This window comes from Aptenodytes patagonicus, chromosome 3 (assembly GCF_965638725.1).
Source record: "Aptenodytes patagonicus chromosome 3, bAptPat1.pri.cur, whole genome shotgun sequence".
NCBI classification, from domain to species: Eukaryota; Metazoa; Chordata; class Aves; order Sphenisciformes; family Spheniscidae; genus Aptenodytes; species Aptenodytes patagonicus.
Window position 1 is genome coordinate 17,658,858 of NC_134951.1, and position 18,377 is coordinate 17,677,234.

The following is an 18,377-nucleotide window of genomic DNA, read 5'->3' on the forward strand; positions in this document are numbered from 1 at the left end:
GTCCCAAGCAGGTAAGTTCACTTCAGAGAGGGCACTGAGCCCGAGGAAATCACTTTTCTTAAAAAAAAAAAAGCAGCTGTTTCTCCCAAGTCCTCCTGACAAGCCAATCTTGCTGAAGGTGATCATGGGGAAGTCCTCCTTGTTGGCTAAGGACCTGAGCCAGCAGGACTTCAGGAACCAACAGGGGTGGCTGCTTCTTCGTGGAGCTTCACATGTTTTTCTGCAGAGAGAAGAAACTCACCCCTGCAAGTCTAATCCTCATTACGCTCTCTGTGTTATAGCTGGGGGATGCCAAGAGTGTTGAAGCTCCAACACTTGGGGTAAGCAAGGAAACCTGACCACGTGGCTATTGGAAAGTCTAACAGCCCTTGGCTCTGCAGGTACTGGATTTGCCTTTGTCAGATATGAAGTACCTGCAGTTCCTCCATTGTGAGAGAAAAGGAGTTAAAAAAAAAAAACAAACGAGCAGAAAGCAACTATGGTTTAAAGAATCCTCTCAACTGAGCTACAGCTGAGCTTGCACGCAAACAGATTTGGGTTTCACAGACAAGCAGCAACGATAGGAGAGGAATTAAGTAAACAGCCATTTGCCAAATATAACTTTCTAAAACAGTTTGTCAGAAAATGGCAACTTTGGTGGAGTGAAGCAATAGGATGGAACAGACATTCTCACAGCATCACATTTTATTTAGGGAAGACAAATAAGAAAAATAAATACATCTTGCAGATGGCCTGTCTCCAAGTGGCCCCGATAAAAGCCTCTGTGCCCTGACTCCGGGCCAGTCATTCCAATTCCAACTGCACAGCCTGCAGAAGCATTAGCAGTAATTAAGAAAAGCCAACCACAGTGATAAGCCAGACCTCTGTAAAAGAAATACATGCTGCGCTGATACAGATTTTTTTCTTTCTTTCACTTTTTGGTGGACTAACATGGTGTGCTCCTTATAAAGACAATTTCCAAGCGCTTCACAGTTGTTCCTCCACCCTTGACTCACTGAATCCCAGATGGGACCCTCGGCATCACCTGTCCCAGCAGGTCTCCAGGACAGCGCCAAGGACTTCATGTGCGGCCACCATGTAGGTATTGCTTTTCCAAATCACCACACAACTGTCCAAAGCGCAGCCCCTGGGAATTTGCTGCGATCTCACAAAAAGCATTAATTTGAGAACAACTGATCTAGTCCGATACCTCTTGACTCACAGAATTTCTCCAAGAATTTCTGCATCAAGCCACCACCTGTTTGGCCTACACCACAAATGTTTTCAGAAGATATGCAACCCTGACCTAAAAAGCCTCCAGAGGACAAAGAACCCACCACAGGCTGAAACAATTTGCTCCGAACAGTGATGTTCTTCACCCATTAAGCAGGCATACGGTGCACAGCTTTTTGGGGAGGGTTGGGATAGGGAAATTTGATTGTTTTGTGCCATCTCGCTCTTTGTACCATATATACTTCAGCGCTCACTTGTGCGGCTCACTGAAAGATTAGTTGGCTCGTTCAGGCAGGCAAGGGTAGACCCTTAAGACGGTTAAGTGATTTGGGGCAGGATGATCATCTGTCTCTGCCCTGTCCACAATTAACTGTTGCGTGGCCCTCGCCCGTGCTAGGGCTGAGCTCTCCTGGGGGAGCAAGCTGAGCTCCTTCCAGCATGACCGGGAGCATCCCTCCTCCCTCAGCTTCCAGGAGTTTAAAGAAAGTTGACACAAAGGGAGCTGATCTCATCGATTCTCCTGGATCCCACTTATTCCACCTAAAGCTCAGTGTTTCAAACAGAAGGGAAATTAAGCAACAGAGCCTTGTGGTAAGCTAATAAACCGTGTCATATATCTACACTCAGATGGTTGTAAAGAGCATGACAAACTTAAAACAGCCTGCAAACTTCTAAAAGTAAATGGTTCTTGGTGTTACAAAAGGTCAGCCATCTGTTCAAATGTTCATGTCATAGTTAATTTAACCGTTCTTTTTCCACTCTCCTCTCCTGACTCAAGCATACTTCCCAGGAAGAAGAAAACCTTGCTAAGTCACCGCAGTTAAGACAGCTCTCCTTGTCCACAAAGAACTGCTCACAGAAAACACGTTTATGGTTAGGACAGACTATGGAAGCAAAGAAAAAAAGTGGTGGAAAGAAGCAGTGTTACCCAGGTCTCACAGGACAGCCAAAACCTGCAGAGAGCCGGGACTGCAGGTGACATTTGGGAGAGAACTTATCAGGTTCTGACAGCTGCGCTCAACCTCCCCGACATGGCAGGAGACCTCCAGATCGTCCTTCCCAACCTCTGCTCGGTCTTGCAGGGCTCCTAGAAAAACTAGAGAGTATTACAACATCCAACTTTAAACTGTCATCTCATGACATGGAGGACTTCAAAGTGAAATATGACTGGTCGCAATGGATTTCACATACATTTCTAATGGAACTGTTTGCTTTAAAAGTAGTAATAATGAAAATTTAAAAAAAAAAAAAAAAATCAATCTGGAGTTACTCAGCAAGCAAGGCCAGCCCCAGGCTGAAATTGGGCTTCTAGGGAGAGAAGTGGGCTCTGAGCTGTGTATGATACGAAGAGAGAGATGAAACAAAACAACCAAAATCTGCTGTCCTGCATCCTTTCACAGTCAGGGTTATTCTGTCCTCTCCTCTATTGCTTGTAATAAAAGGAGGGGAAAAAAAAAAAAAAGGAAAGAAAAAAGATGATGAGTTCTGATCAAGCTGAAGAACGAGGGGGACGGAGACTGAGCCAAAACAAGTTATTTTCAGGAAGAAACTAAGCCTGGGTAAAGTCAAAGTTACAAAAGATGTGAAAGTGGGCGGCTGAGAATGGGTTGGGCTTCTGCAACCGCCAAACACTCTTGAAATGCCTCTTCAAGGAACTGGCCAACGCACTTCAGATCATGGGTAGCGCCTGTCCATCAGGACCTCGCTGGCATGAAGGAAAAGGCAATACATGCGTCTTTACACCTCCAGCTTTAGGCTGGGAATGATGGCTTCAAGGGAGACAAGGCAACACACTGCTTTATTGTGTATCATTTTAAACCAGCAGGAGTTGGAGCAGGTTTTGATGGAGATACTTGGATAAAATTCTGTGTAACGGACACATTGTCCAGAACTACCTACTGGATTAAACACAGCTGAGTTTGGATGGAGAACAGTGCCCCCATACTCACTTGGAAACCCATCTAGGAACAAGTGTGAATCCTTGGTATCACAGGTGGCTTAATTCAGGGGAATAACTATGAATGAATTATCTGGAAATGTTGCCATTCATTTTCTAACACCTCCAGCTTAAAACCTAGCAAACACTTAGCAGCCTGACCTTTGGGATGAATGTAAAAGCAGCGCTACAGCACCAAAACAAAATATTTTCCTGTTTTTTTAAAGTCAATAGTACCTGTATTATTTGAAGAATGGTAGCCTAAGGGAATCTGCTTCACTGCAAAACTGTTTAGGCAGCTGCCATTAGTTTAAAAGCCCATTTTTTTTAATGACTGCAGTTTCACATTCTCCCAGTGCCATGCATCATAACTGTCATCCCTAAACCTTAGATTTATGAAAGCATCCAGCAGCATCATTGTACTCTGGGGTCTGCTGACATTCCCATTATTAAACCACTTCTTGCAGGTTTTGACTTGCATTTAGGCATAATAAACCCTGGATTCTGCCTGGGTGCTGTCACAGAGGTGGATGCTGTTCTGCTCCCCCAGGGTGCCTGGAACTCCAGGCAGAGTCGTCGTCACCCCTGACCGGGGCATCTCGCAGAGCACGGGAGGCTGAAGGGAAAAGGATGCTTGAGATGTAATGTGAAATAAAATCAAACTTTTATATTTGGTTAGCTAGAAATAGACAGAACGACTCCCTTGCCATCACAGGAAGGGATGGAGAGCATGGTAAAGGCCCACCATCCTACCAGGTTACACTTTATCCAGGGTGCAAAGAAAGCATGCGGCTGGAGGGGAATGCAACCGCAGAGCTGGTAGATGTCTGGAAACAACCAGAGAACCAGCTAGCCTGGAAAACTGAACCCCTTTCCTTAGAGACCCATCCTACGATCCGTAAAAGCACACTGATTCAAGAGGACAATCTGAAGTCATTTCCCAGGTACTCTACAAAATTCAACATTTAGTGCCTTTCTGCTTTGAAACGTCTTTTGTACATGCTATCATCTCCCAATCCTCAATTCACTCGCCATTTTTCAGGTAAATTCATCTCCCATTACCTTTATAGTGGTGAACGGGGACCATTCAATCATCTTACCTGACTATTCAAGTGAGGAGCAGAGTTTGTCAAATACATTTGGTCTAACTTAAAACAAAAAACCCAACCAAAACCAAAACCCAAGCAAAACAAAAGGAAACAGCTCTTTTTTTTCAGATTCAAAACACTTAGGAAGCGGATGAAAACTCGGGGAAGGTACTCCTACTATATTCTGAAACCAATTTGCTCAAGGTTTTGAATCCTGAAGTTTCTATTTTCGTACTCTTTTATTAACATATCTATCGTGCTCCTTGTTACAGCATTAAAATTTCTCATCGTCATTTGGAGAAAAGGTATTTTAACCTAGAAAAAGACTTAAAACCAAACTGCCTTAATGATTCCAATATACTATTGGATAATTAGATAATTATCTATCAGCACTAGATAATTAACTATTCTGACATATAGGTAGTAATGGTACATAACAAACAATGAAACATGATATACACCCTTAATGATACATGCCTTAATACTGACGTGCCACGAAATAATCTATTGATGGTAAATTCCTAAAATGAAATTTCTCCCACAAATTACAAAAATTAACTTTTTTCCTAAATGATTTTTTTCTGGTATTTTATTGAAGAAAATGTCAAATTATATTGCCCCTGAAATTCAATGAAGACCAATTTTTTTTTTCTGAAATGAAAATTCTGTATTTCAATCCACTTCAGTTTTACTGTAGCAGATGCACTGCATTTTGCAACCACACTCCATTTGCTGATTAAATCAAATTTGAGACAATTAATTCTCAGGCTTTAGGGTGTAAGACAGCCATCCAGTGAGCACCTAGCAAAGAAAAACTCTCCCACCCCTCCTGCACCAAAACAGAGATATCGGCTGGGATCTACAGCCCAGTCCTCTTCCAGCTCCCCAATCCTGTCTACATGAGAAGAGAGGAGGAGAAGAGAGGAGGAGAAGAGAGGAGGAGAAGAGAGGAGGAGAAGAGAGGAGGAGAAGAGAGGAGGAGAAGAGAGGAGGAGAAGAGAGGAGGAGAAGAGAGGAGGAGAAGAGAGTTCAGCTGGAAGGGACCTGCAGCGATCATCTAGTCCAACTGCAGATCCTGATGCCTCATCCCAGAAAACAGCAAGAAGGGTCTGATGGCCACATCTGCTTCCCCCAGCGATGCAGGGCGGCTCTCTGGAAGGGAGCAATCTGGATTTTGATTGCTAAGAGACAAGATTTTCTGGTAACCGAAGGGCAGTATTTATAAATACCAAATGCTTAGGGAGAAGGAAACAAAACTGTCTGGCTTAGCTCAGACCCTCTTTGCTCACACAAAAATCAGCTTGCATCCCACCAACCCCACCAATGCTCCACTGGAACTTCACCAGAACGCTGTGCAGGAGGAGAGAAATGCCTGGACTTGACAGCTGATGTAGATGCAACACTTGGTGGTGTCAGAGGGAAAAAGAACCCAAAAAAACTCCAAACCAACCCCCCCAAACCAAACCATTAACAAAGAATGGAGCTCAAGCCCATGGCTGCAGCAGGAATGCAGCAATGAGGCTGCAGCAAAATGCTCATCAGACCTGTAAGTCTGTGTGTGGTTAGCTAGTTAAATGGTTAACTTTGCTACCGAAATACTTAAATACAGCTAAAATACATGTTAAGCACAAAAAGGGGTACAATGAACAGGGGATACTGTTCTTTTTAAAGAGACAAACACATTAGATAGGTCAAAACTGTCTAAGTAAGTTGGGGTTTTCAACCTTCACTTCAAAAAAACCTTTTCATTAACATTCAGAAAATTTTGCCTTCCTTGAAGCTTGGCTATTCTGAAACCCAGCGTGCATCCCATGTCAAAATTATTCACATATTTTATTACGGCAAAATTGACAATTTATGTTCCTCTACCCTAAATGGCATAATGGAGATCAGACTTCACCAGCTGATTCCCATACCCAGCTCAACAGCTCGTGGTCAGCGGGGAACGGGACTGAAACCCTTTGCAAGAAGCCAGTTGCGGTGCTGCACTAGCAAACCTACAGCATCTTCTCACCACTTCCAATGGATGTGCTGTGCTGCCCACGCCGAACTGTGAAGCATCCAGTCACTACCACTGGCTTTTTTCTGTGTAAGGTAGAAATCGAATAGTTATTGAAAGTTATTCTGCATTCCTGATAACTAAAGAGAAAGCTGTAAAAAAACCCATTGTTGAACGTCTACTTCATTTCAAACGAAGGCTTGAAGGGGATGGAAACACTCACTCACATTTTTTTGCGTGCTGAGGCACCGTGTGTCTCCACATGTGTTCATACTCGCACAACTGGGGATCATGCTTGAGACAGCCACGGCTGCTCATGGTAGCATTCCCACCAGGACCCTGGTGCCTTTGGGTGCCATGAGCCAATTAGAGCAGTTAAGCAGCTCACCAGCCAGGCTGCCGTGGGATGCAGAGCCCAGGAGGATGCCCACAGGCATGTGCATGCTGCTGGGGCACGTGGAGCAGCTCCACCACCGCTCCCCTTCTGTCAACCATCACCTCTTCTTCCAAATGCCGACAAAGGCCAGAAAGATGCCCAGAAACTCCCCAAAAGAGACAGTGCTGCATCCCCTGCTCTGAAGCAGCCCCCCGTCCCAGCAAATCCTGCAGGTGGGAAGTTTGGGGGTGTGCTGCCCACCCGTGGGTGATGTCCTTCCTACTATGCTCCCCAGAAAGGGGGCTGCATCCAAACCACCTATGGGAAATGATCCCTGACCATGCTTTTTTTTCCTCCCCCTCTGGAAACACAACAGCTGGCGGTCCGTCCAACCCGCAGGCATCCAGCCGGACAGACATGCTGTCCATAGATAGTTCTGACTGCACCCCTCAGCAGACCTCAACCCCAGGACGTACGTTTATTTTTGCTTTTTTATCAGGGCACCAAGCTGCTGCAGGGTGATAAGCAGGAGAGGAGCAAGGAAAGGATCCACACCAAATTACCGCAGTTGTTTTTAATTAAGAGGGGCAGGGCCTGATCTAAAAGCCAGCAAGGTGGAGGGACCCGAGTGCTGGTATGATGTCCACAGGAGGTCTCATTTGCTTAAATTAGATGACCCCACAAGGGCTCAGATTGATGAAATCCACTTCATCCCCTCGGTGGCTACCCAAGTAACTCCACTGAGCATCCCCAAACCAGCTCGCCCTCTTACACCAAAGCCCCTGCTTACACCAAAGCTTCTCCCAGCAAGTACCAGGTCCCTGATCATAAGCCAAGGCACCCTCTTATTTTATTCCAAGCCTGGCCAACATGATGGAGATCACATGAAAATTAAAAATTTAACGACTCACTGTAGAGGAAAGGGGGGGAAAAAAAAAAGTGTTGAGCTCATGACTAATCTGCAGCTCTTGCTATGGACAGGATTTGTACAGCCATGTTGATTTTTTATAAAAATAGTAAATCGTATTACCCCCATGCTGCAAGACCAAAGATTCACAATGATACCTTAATACAGCTTAAATAAAAATAGCACTACCTGAGTCAATCTGAGGATGATAATGCTTTGTAATCCCACACTATTAGAGGATGAACAGTTGTATAGCAGTGAATCAACATGAGATACTTGCATTAGGAGACGCTCCTTTTTCATGCTATATAGCAACATCTACACAAAATGTAGAAGGCAGGTGGCGTTTGTAGGAGGCACAGTACACGACGGGGAAAACAGCGCTATTATAGAATAATCCAAACCCAGCACCCTGCTATCTTCCAGCTTGGAAATCTTAGCTAATAACTCACATTTTTATTTTCCCCATCACAGTAAAGAATTGATGAAAAAGTTTGAGTTTTAGGAGTTCTCGAAAAAGTGGGCAATCCCGAAGCCTGTGTGCAACCAGGCAGAAGATTAATTCATAAAAACAAACATGGATGAATAGCAGCGTTGCACATTCATTCTGGGTTTTTTCTTAATATCCTTGAATGAGCAAACAACATATATGGAAAGCAAACGCACAACACAACATAGAAATGCCTCATCAGTGAAAATAATTAAACCTTTTTATATTAAAAATATAGACAACAGACTCAAATACCAATTTTTAAAGGTGGTAGGGAGGGAAAAAGCATGCTTTGATTAGTGACACATTAAACCATAATAAATTCTTCTTAATTACTTCGTTACGTAAGCCACTTACACGAGGTACTTCATTTGCTATTGTGCTCCCCATTTGTTCTTTTTTAAGACACATTTTCCAATTAATTGCACCTTTTTTTTTCCCCCCACTGCGGTATAGTCGTATGTATGGCAGACATCTGGCCCGCGCAGCTTCCTCCGGAGGGTTTCAGCAGACTGTGGGGAAAGGTAACAGGAAAAGGTAACAACGGTGAAAAGTCTCCCTTTCCCCAACAGGATTTGAATCCTTAGACCAGGGAGTTTTCCAAGGCTGTAGCTCAGAGGATGCGCAGGGAAAGGGGAAAACAGCCTCAAACTCCCCCTTGTCTTGCCTGCTCCCTCCTCCTCCTCCACTCCAGTGCTCAGCCTGGCTCTGCTGCTGGTTTTCCCTCCCCGCAGAGCCCAGATGCTCAGAGGAAGGGTGACCCTGCGGGACCCTGGAGATGGGGACACGGGTGGGCTGTGGGGAAGACCGGGAGATGCTGGCAGGGACAGCAGAGGAGGAGCTGTGTCGGTAGGCACTGGGGCTCAGGGATGAGGACATCCCAGTGAGGGGGGATGTCCTAGCGATGGAGAAGGTCCCAGAGCCAGGCCATGGGGAGGTGCCCACGGCCCCACTCTATGCACAGGAGTATTTCCAAAAACACCCCAGCACCAACGGCAACAGCATCCACTGATTTCAATGCCAAGCCACAGGTGGTCCTGAGGTATCTCCAGGAGCCCAACCCTCCAGTACTCCGTGTGACCTCCCATTCAGGGGGAGCCACCTTCCCTCGAAAACAAAGGTCGCACAGGTTTCAGCTCAGCGTGCAGTTTAAAAGTAAAATGTTTCTCAAAGCCAGTTTGGTAGGGCAGATCTGCCAGTCTTTGGCTGCAAAAAGATTCACTTCAAAACTCAAGTCCTGGATGTTGAAGCGATGCACGCCAGCACTGGACTGGAGGATTGAGAAGCCCCATTTCAGCTGCAGAGCCCCATGTCCATGCAAGCAACAGGCAGTCTCCGCTGTTTTTCATGCCATTTCATGCCCTATCCCCTGCCTCCCTTGGCTGTGGGGCACGGCTGCTGGTGCGCTCCCCCGAAACAGCACAGAGACTACGGTGATGCCACTGCTGCAGCCCCACCGCATCACACCTGGGACCGAGATGGCCCTCACGCCCACATCACACCTCCAACCCCCGGGCACAAGCGCCCCAGCAGCACCCTGAAACACGCCGAGGCATGAGAGACCCCCAGCACGGGTGCCAATTCGGCCGTCCTGCCCAGGGCGGCCCCAACACAGGTGCATCTCCCATCCTGTGTCTGGCTCCCCAGTCTCCGCTGCTCAGAGCTGCTTATGAGCTTACAGGCAGAAACACAGGTAAGCAGCTTGCCCCGTCAGAGCCCGCAGTACCCCATCAGGAGAGCACCCAAGTGCCTGTTCCCCCCTTCCCCAGCTGACACCCTCACCTCTAGGTGTGCTCAGCTGGTGTAAAATTTGAGCTACTTTCAGGCACTTTCATGTATTTTTTGTTTTCATTATGCTATACTTTTCTCTGAAGCCACCCATGCGCCACTGGCCACACATTACATTTTGCAAAATGCCCAGCTGGCTCAGCACTGGTCTGCCTTCAAGTCAGTCTCTTACTATATGCTAAATATGAACTGAGACAGCCAGACCACCGTAAGGCTCCATACAGAAACTGTCACACCCTGGAGATGTACCTTCATACTGGTACGGATCATCTAAATTCCCAAATTGGAATAAAGAACACACCTGAATTTGAAAAGGCAAGGAGGAATATCAAACATTAAAGCAGCAAAAATGTGATGTATAAACACTTGACACCTCTAAACTCTGTTGCCAAAAGTGCATCAGGAGCCCAGTTTTCCCCAACAGACCACAGGACCTTCATGCTTTTGAAAGCACTGCCCAAAGGGACTACCTAGGAGAAAGAAACATTAACTCTGGCAAGCACAGTCTGGAGTACTAACAAGTTTTTTTTACTGATAACCTATTCAGGTGTTACCTGAAACAACAAGAAAAGAAAATCCAATTGTAAGTACAATTTAAACTGGCAGTTTAAAATTGCCTGGCCTTTACACACACGGTATTACAGTCACCAACCCCATACTCCCCTCTGCCCTCAGGAAAAGAGAGCTTGATTCATCTTTCAACATCTCAGAAAGATCAACTGATGATTCAGGTCCCAATATAGCAATTATCAGTACGAACAGTGTGCAGGTTTATAATACAGATCCAATCGTAGCTGCAGGGCTGGGGGAGAGGAGAGGTTCATAAGCTGTTACTCACAAGAGCATTTTGGCAAAAGGCACACAGGATTCATAATTCGGCCTTATAAGACGCATTGTTTATGGACGTAAGCCTTAGTGAGAAGAACTGTCTGGGGTTAAATTAGCTCCCCTTATACAGAAAACGTGGATAACACAGTTTATTAAAGTAGGGGATGTTTTCATCGACACAAGATGTAATTGGTGACAAATACATTCAAGTGGCATTAAATAAGACCCTTATAAATGTTAAATAAACATTTTCTGGCCAAAATGAAAACATATTTAAGGTGGACACAAGCACAGTACAACACACCAAACCCCAGCAACCTCCCCTGCCCCCACAAGAAACAAGTGCAGATGGCTACATTTCAGCTGTACGGACACTTCAAATCAACCTGGGACCATCTGTATCAAAAGGAACCTTATCTATGGAAAATACATTGATTTGGAAGATGGAGAAGTCCATTACAGGTTTGGGACATTCAACTGTAGTTCATCAGTCAGTCTGAACACACAAGAGCTTCAATAGCTTGTAACCTGTGCACTAGGGAAATGCAACTAAAGAATAAACTTCCTGAGCAATTAACGGGTAATGATATAATTTGGTTAATCTCATTGGAAAGAAATCTAGAATTGAAAGAGGAAACAGGGAAACAACGAAAACAAACAGCAAAGGGTGCTACAGAGCAGAGTCCCGGCTGGCATTTGCCAGAAGAGATCGGCTCCACCAGAGGAAAAGAAATTGCACTGATTTACATCAGCGTAAGAAGTGGCTCTCCGGCTGCAACGCCACAACATTGGCATTTCTTAGCAATCTCACTCTCCTGCAGCTCTTTACTGATTTAATGTTTCACTTACTTACAAAGAAGGACTTAATGAAGTGCATACAAATGAAATACATGGAAGTCTTGTGTGCAGGCAGGACAAAAATCAGTCACATGCAGCAGAGATTAGCACGAGTTACGCAGGTCATTTAACCCTCTGGACGTTGCATTCCTTTAGATTAACACAGACGGTCAGAACAGAAGGAAAAAAAAAACCCTGTTGCTCTCTGACACAGAAAACACTTTGCCCCACTAGACACTGCAGGCTTTTAGTAAAAAATACAGCGTAATTTGTACAGATTTTCCCTAAAGTCAAATACTTTTAAAAATATAACATTTACTTCACTAATCAAGTCTCAGAAAATTCATTCTGGTGCAAAGGTGTTGTGGTTTAACAAAAGGTAAAGTTTAACATTTTGATGCCAAACCCCTCCTCAAAAATTAGCTCTAAAATTAAAGCATGCCACAAGCTCAACAAATGCAAATTTCTGCACCCAGTGGAGAACAGAAACCAATACTTGTATTTTCTATTACTAATTTAATTTTTCTATTACTCATTTAAAGAGTGCCTTGAAAGGAGCAGGCTCTGGAAAGTACTCACCACCTATCTTGGAACCTCTTCAGAGAAAGTCCACAGGGCTCGAATGCCTGGAGGAGAAGACACAAACCAAACATGCTTTACATTACAGCTTTCTTTTAAGTGACAACCTTCCCACTTTTTGGCCTCCCCTATAAAAACCAATTTTCCCAGCTGAAAAAGAAATCAGAATTAGTCTAAACATGCAAAAACTCTGCTCCAGTTCTTACCCTACACTGAGAAACCACTTTGTTGCCTGCATTTGCATTTTATTATGTGTCCTGAAATAGAAAACAGCTCCCATGTTGAAAAATGCACAGATTTCTCTCAAATTCGGACAGCAAATTCTTCTGGCATTCATAATCCTGAAACCACCCTACATACTTTAAACCTTTTTTGTAAAACTCATCTTTCACAATAAGCAAGTATCAAGTTCAGATTCAGAAGGTTTTCTTGGCTTATACCTCAAAATATTACTACACCAAGATCTAAAAAAAGGAGAAAAAGAAATAAAATATGAGGGAGCCAGTTTCAAGTTTTCTGGAGCCATTAGGCATTGCTCTGAAAGGTTAGAAATCACTTCTTTTTCCATTGAGCATGCTTCTCAAGAAAGCAGAGTATAATAATTTGCATCCCTTCAGCATCTGCCAGCTGTGAATCCTGAGGGTTCATCAGCACTTAAGGAGTCACAGATGAGAGCACCAGGAGCGAGCTCACCTGCTCCTGCTATTCCTAATCTCTCAAAGTCTGTGGATTAGAAAATTGAAAACAAGTGACTTGCTCCAATTCCCACCCTCCCACAGAGCCTTCCATGATTTCCCCCACCACCAAGGCCAGGCACAGCTGGGAAGCATTCATCTCCTCCAGCCCAGCGTCTCCAGCCCCACCACACCAACTTCTTTCCTGCCAGACCCTTGTCTGACCCAGTAACCCCACAACTTCTGCAAACAAAATCCCACCAGGTTTGGGACCCTACTCCCAGGTGCCTCCAGCCCACCCCTAACACACACATTTGGTCTGCCCAATGCAAAACCCCAGCCACAGAGATCCCAGACATTACCAAAGCCTTCCAACAGTGTCCATCAACACTCCACCATCCCTACAAGTAGGAGTTTCTTCCTTTCGTGACACCATTCAAACTAGTTACCGCTTGCCCTAACCCCCCCCGACATGGGACAGGGGTTTCATATTTCTCCCCTCGCAGCAGTCTTCTAGACACTGCAAACCTGTTGTGCCAATCCTTCGCCTTCGCTCCAGACCAAACACCCCACTCCTTCCCATCTTTCCTCTTGGGTCCTGTTCTTCAGATCTCGGCTGGCCTCTCTCATTTCCTCCATGTCTTCCCCCAAATGCAGTGCCCCACACTGGCTCCAGTACTCCAGCGATGCCAAAGCACCAGCAGATGCAACACAGGACACAGCAAGTCCATCCTCCTGTTTATGGAAGACTGTCTGCTGCTCTTGGGGTAGGATGATGCTGGCAAAGCGGTGTGTGATCCACCACAATCCCAAGACGTTTTTCAGCGGAGCCCCTCCAACCATTCCTGGGTAGTCTGTACAGCCAACTCATTCACCAGGGATAACTCCAAGCCCACGTTAACGCCTTTGGGTGTGAATGATGGACCCTCCAAGTTAATTTTCTGGTTTTGTCCAAAGCTATTTGAAAATCTGATCCCTCCTCCCAAGTGCTTGTAATCTCCCCTAGTTTGGTGCTACCTGTTGAGTCTGAACCAGTATTTTATCAAATGCATCAATTACAATGACTCAAGCCACAGGGTCCACCTCTGTAAATCCCCACCCAATACTTCTTCTGAGCTTGACAACATACTGGAGCTAAGCCTGGAGCATGGTTAGCACACCTACATTGCACTATCCATAAGGCAAAAGTTTCAGCAGAATTTCTTTTCCCTAGCTTCCTTCTGAGAATATCAAAACAGTGCCAAAAACCTAACTAGGATTGAAGTACATCATATCATCTGCTCTTCTTCTATCCACAAGACCTGTTACCCTGCTGTAGAAGGAAATTAGGATGTCTGACATGATTTGTTCCAGACTAATCCATGCTGACTGTTACTCATAAGCACCCAGAAGATGTCTAGGTGGGAAATAATTTATTAACTTCCAGAAAAATACTGAAATAAAAGTCAGACTGACTGTACTGCAATTCCATCTCCTCCTTCTTAAAAAAATTTAGCACTATATTTTTTACTTTTTCATTGTTATGGAAACCTCACAAATTCTCCACAGGTTTTCAGAAATAATCACCCAGAAGAAATTGAAAAGAACCGAAGTCAAGCAGCCATCTGAAATCCAGCTCCTTCTACAAATCATGAGAACAAGACAAGTGTCATGGAGCTGAGGTCACAGCATCCCGCCCTGCCATGGGGTCACCAGCCACCCCCTGCAGGTGCCCTCTCCTCTGATCACTGGTGGTGCTGTTTGACCGGCTTTTACTGAAGACCAACCTTGCCACATGCATCCTCCCAACATCTGGGGGGTTGTTTCAAACAAACCCTTCCCTAAGGCCCAGAGAAGCTGGAAGAAAAAATACAGAAAAAGAGAAAAACCCTTAAGTGAGTGCTCCCTAAATGATTCTTTTCCTATTTTATCCTGGTATCTTCCCTCGTCAGTGCAGATGTTAACTACATCAGTCTTCTGCTCACAGGAAGGAAGATCCAAGACTCCATGAAATTTTCTGTTACTCTTGAGATCCCCAGGCAGGCACTCACAAACGTTGCAACCTGGCAGCCACACAAGCATTTAAACAAGTCATTTTAGCTTCAACATCTTTTTAGGAAGAAAACTAAGTATCCTTGTTTTATACAGAGATGGATGTTCTCTCTCCAAGCTGCTAATCCAATGAAACCCAATGGAAAGGCAAGGTAAGGATTGACCCTGGTCAATGGCAAAATAGGAAACACAACCCAGAAGCTCTTCCGATTTCTATTCCGTGTTGCTAGTACAAAATAGTTGTGCCTTCCCCATTCAACAAACCTTACAGAATAGTGCAAGATTATTTGGCCATATTTATACGTTCAAAACAAATGGCATTTCCCAGTCCTTGGCTAGATTCTGGCATCCTAAAAGACTTTCAGAAAAAAAAAAAAGGCTACTTACATTCTTATAATGATACAAAACCTTTGCTCCAACCTGATGGAGTAGAGGGTAACTGGACAGCACACGTTAATTTCTATGTTAACAGCACATGAAGCATTTAAATCCACTGCCAATTAAAAGTAAGGTATAATTGAATTAACAGAAGTAACTTATGACAGAAATTCAATTACAAAGCAGAATTAAAGGTGGAGACGCCAGTAACTTTTGAAGGCTGGGCAGGAAGAGGCGAGTGCATCAATCTACTATTTTCACAGCTGCTAGCAAAAAGCTTAAGGAGGAGACTGCTCCAAAGAATCACGTGTAAAGATCCTCCTTATGAAATGAGCTTCATTGACAGACTGGAGAAACCAAGGTGACAAAGGGTTTTTTTTCAGACCCCGCTTTGACCTATCTGGCAGGGGTAAAACTCCCTCCCAATGGTCACGCATCACCCACACCTGCCTCCCCCGTGGGCACTGCAGCTCTGCCACGTCCTGCAGCGTCCTCGGACCTGCCTTAGTTTGCACCAAAACCATTGCAGACACCTTTATTTTTCTTTAGTCTTGTTTTCCAAAGTGATTTTAACCCCATTCTCTGCTGAGATTTCTGTTGTGTCAACAGAATAAACTGCTGCCCCTCCTTTCTCTGCCTTGGATATTGCTAGTGGCACCTCTCCCGTTACCATTTCACCTAAGCAATGTGCTTGCAACACCCTCATAAAAGTATTATAATCCAACCACTGCAATGGGAAACTGATGTACAGAGACCGTGCAGCCTCCCCAGGAACATCTCAGGAGGCATACGGTTAAGTCAGAGATTGCATGTTGCTCCCTCGAACCTCAAGCCATCAGCCAAGCCACAAGTGCATCAGCTCTGGTAGCAGACAGGAGATACACCCTATACCTGCTTCCAGGTCACCACGACCGTAACAACAGTGAATCTCAACTTGAACGTATCAAACTGGACATATGCACCAAGATGGTCACACAGCCCAAAAACTCTCGATTAAAGTTCCTGGCAGTCACCGTAGCGAAGCACCACTTCTCACAGAGAAGACTGTAACCAGGCGTCTGCCAGAGCGCGAAGGAAACACCAAGCACCGACAGAATCACAAAACTGCAACAGAGAGGAGTTCAAAACATTCCTCGGAGGCCGTGTTTGCTTATTTGGAGCACCTCCTGCACCTATTGACTGAACAGACTGAACACGCTCCCAGGCTACTTTGATTTCTCATGCTGTAAAGCAGCCTGCATTTTCAGAAGGCATCCAACTCCTGCCAGCTCTCTGCCTTCAGGCTTTCTGCCTCTGCAGTTTATTTGGGCAACTTTCCAACAAAAATTTTTGCAACCTGAAGCATGTTGCAGCATCACCGGTACCTACACCTGCTCATGAAGCCACCCTGACACTGCTTGGTGAATTTAACCTGTAACAGTGAGGTGAAATGCAAAGCCAGGTCCACCTCTCAGCAGAGAAGGCAGAACAAAGAACGGTGGATATTATAACATTAAAAAAAAAGAAACAAAACAGGGAGAGTGGGGCTGCTGGGTGCTGTGGGGATTGTGGTGTAATCTCTACCCTGGTAGAAGGTTGTTTTCCTTCGGTTTCCCTTGGCACTCAGGTCTACCAGCTAAGTCAACAAGTCCTGAGAGCACAACAAGATGTTTACCTGGGTGCTTAAACGTAAACTCTCCAAGTGAGTAAGAGACCTATGTCTCTGTCTGGAAGACTGCTTGTGACTTGTGCTCCTACCCAAGCAGGAACGTCACACCTTAGCTGTGAGTCGTCAGAGTTGGGCTCACAGGAGTCACAGAAATCCTATCAAACGAACGCATCTATCCCCTCGATTTTTACTGTGGGATTTTAGGAAACACTCCATGCTGCCCCACACATCTTCATTGCATGTCTGTCGTGCTGGAGCTCTCTTTACAACACAGAAACACTTAGAGTACAATCCAAAAAACTTGGACCTAAATTAGTAGAAGATTAGGTCTACAGTGAGTAACTGTTGTTCCACATCTCCAAAAACCCCACTCTGAGCATCCCCGAAGGTTTATTTATTGAACACAGCTGCAATGTAGTGGTTAAACCATTGACTGAAGAACAGCCTGAAGTGTGCGGTACAAAAATCTTATCTCTGGCTGATGCTATCGTAACACAGTTATCCCTGCCAGATTCAGGGGAACAGGGAAATCAACGGAAACTGAAACAAGCCCATGCAAAGGAGAAACCTGCACGCCAACAAGACCTATCATGAAACACATCATGGGCTACACCGCCACAGATCCATCTCGGTGAGCAGATGCAATTCCCCCGGCTTCGGAGGAGTTTTGCTCACTTCAACCCAAAGCTGCAGATTGCATTTCTGTGTTACGTGTCAGTTTTGGCTCCAGTCCCTCCTGCTAACAGACCCTCTCACAAGTTGTCTGATAACCTTTGGCCACTGAGGATGACCGTGCCATGATGCCCCGCTTCAGAGGGGTGAGGAAGCTATACAAATATCTCCGCTGCCCAATTTAATGAGTAATTAATATCTGCAGTCCTTAGGCCAGTTTTACACCAGCAAAGCTATTTGGCTTATTAAACACACCCCAAACTTGGGTTCCACAAAAGCAACTAAAAGGAAACCACAACAGGGTAAGGAAGCTTTACAAATTCAAGGATAAGCAAAGGCTTTTTCACTACAGCACTAGCACTGAGACTAGAATCCAAGTTGGGTAAGTTGATATTATCACAAAATTGATTGCCAAAGTAAGTTGTATAAGCTCACATACTGCACTAAATTCCCCCAGAAGCTGCATGCTTGTGAAAAAAGGAAAGGAAGGTATGGAAATTCAAAGACTCTGCTATGACTAAATGCATTATATTTTATTAAATCTAATTTAAAGTGTCAGAACAAGATGAATTATTTTCACTTAAATATTTTTCCCTTACTGAATTGCAGGGTTGGTTTTGTTGGTTTCTCCCCAAAAAGACTATAGACAAATGCCACAAACTGCCTGGTCTGACTTGCACACAAGTGATCGGCCTACAGTTAAAAAGGATACAGGCAGTTGGGGACAGAACAGTGCAGTTATTTACTCTATTTCTTCTTTTAAACTTTTTCCCAATACAATTAACTAAATTATGTCATTACACATTCATTGTCTAGGAAGTTTCTCTCTTCCCCTTTTTAGCCTCCTTTTCAAGTTGCATTTCCCTGCTTCACAGGATGCTCTAAACTAAATATTACATTCAAGTTACACAATAAAGATTTGGGAAGAATGGAG

The 18,377-nt window shown here is 44.7% G+C and overlaps 1 protein-coding gene across 3 annotated transcripts in view; it reads right to left on the reverse strand.

The window, feature by feature from the left end:
* HPCAL1 (hippocalcin like 1) overlaps nt 1-18,377 on the reverse strand; it is an 83,914-nt gene that overhangs the window by 40,117 nt on the left and 25,420 nt on the right. For 2 of the 3 annotated variants that reach the window (XM_076332790.1, XM_076332789.1), the window contains exon 2: nt 12,041-12,087. The exons of the other annotated variant lie outside the window; for it this stretch is intronic. The gene's annotated coding sequence lies outside the window, so the exon portion shown is untranslated. The remainder of the gene's footprint in view (nt 1-12,040; nt 12,088-18,377) is intronic. 3 annotated transcript variants of the gene reach the window in all.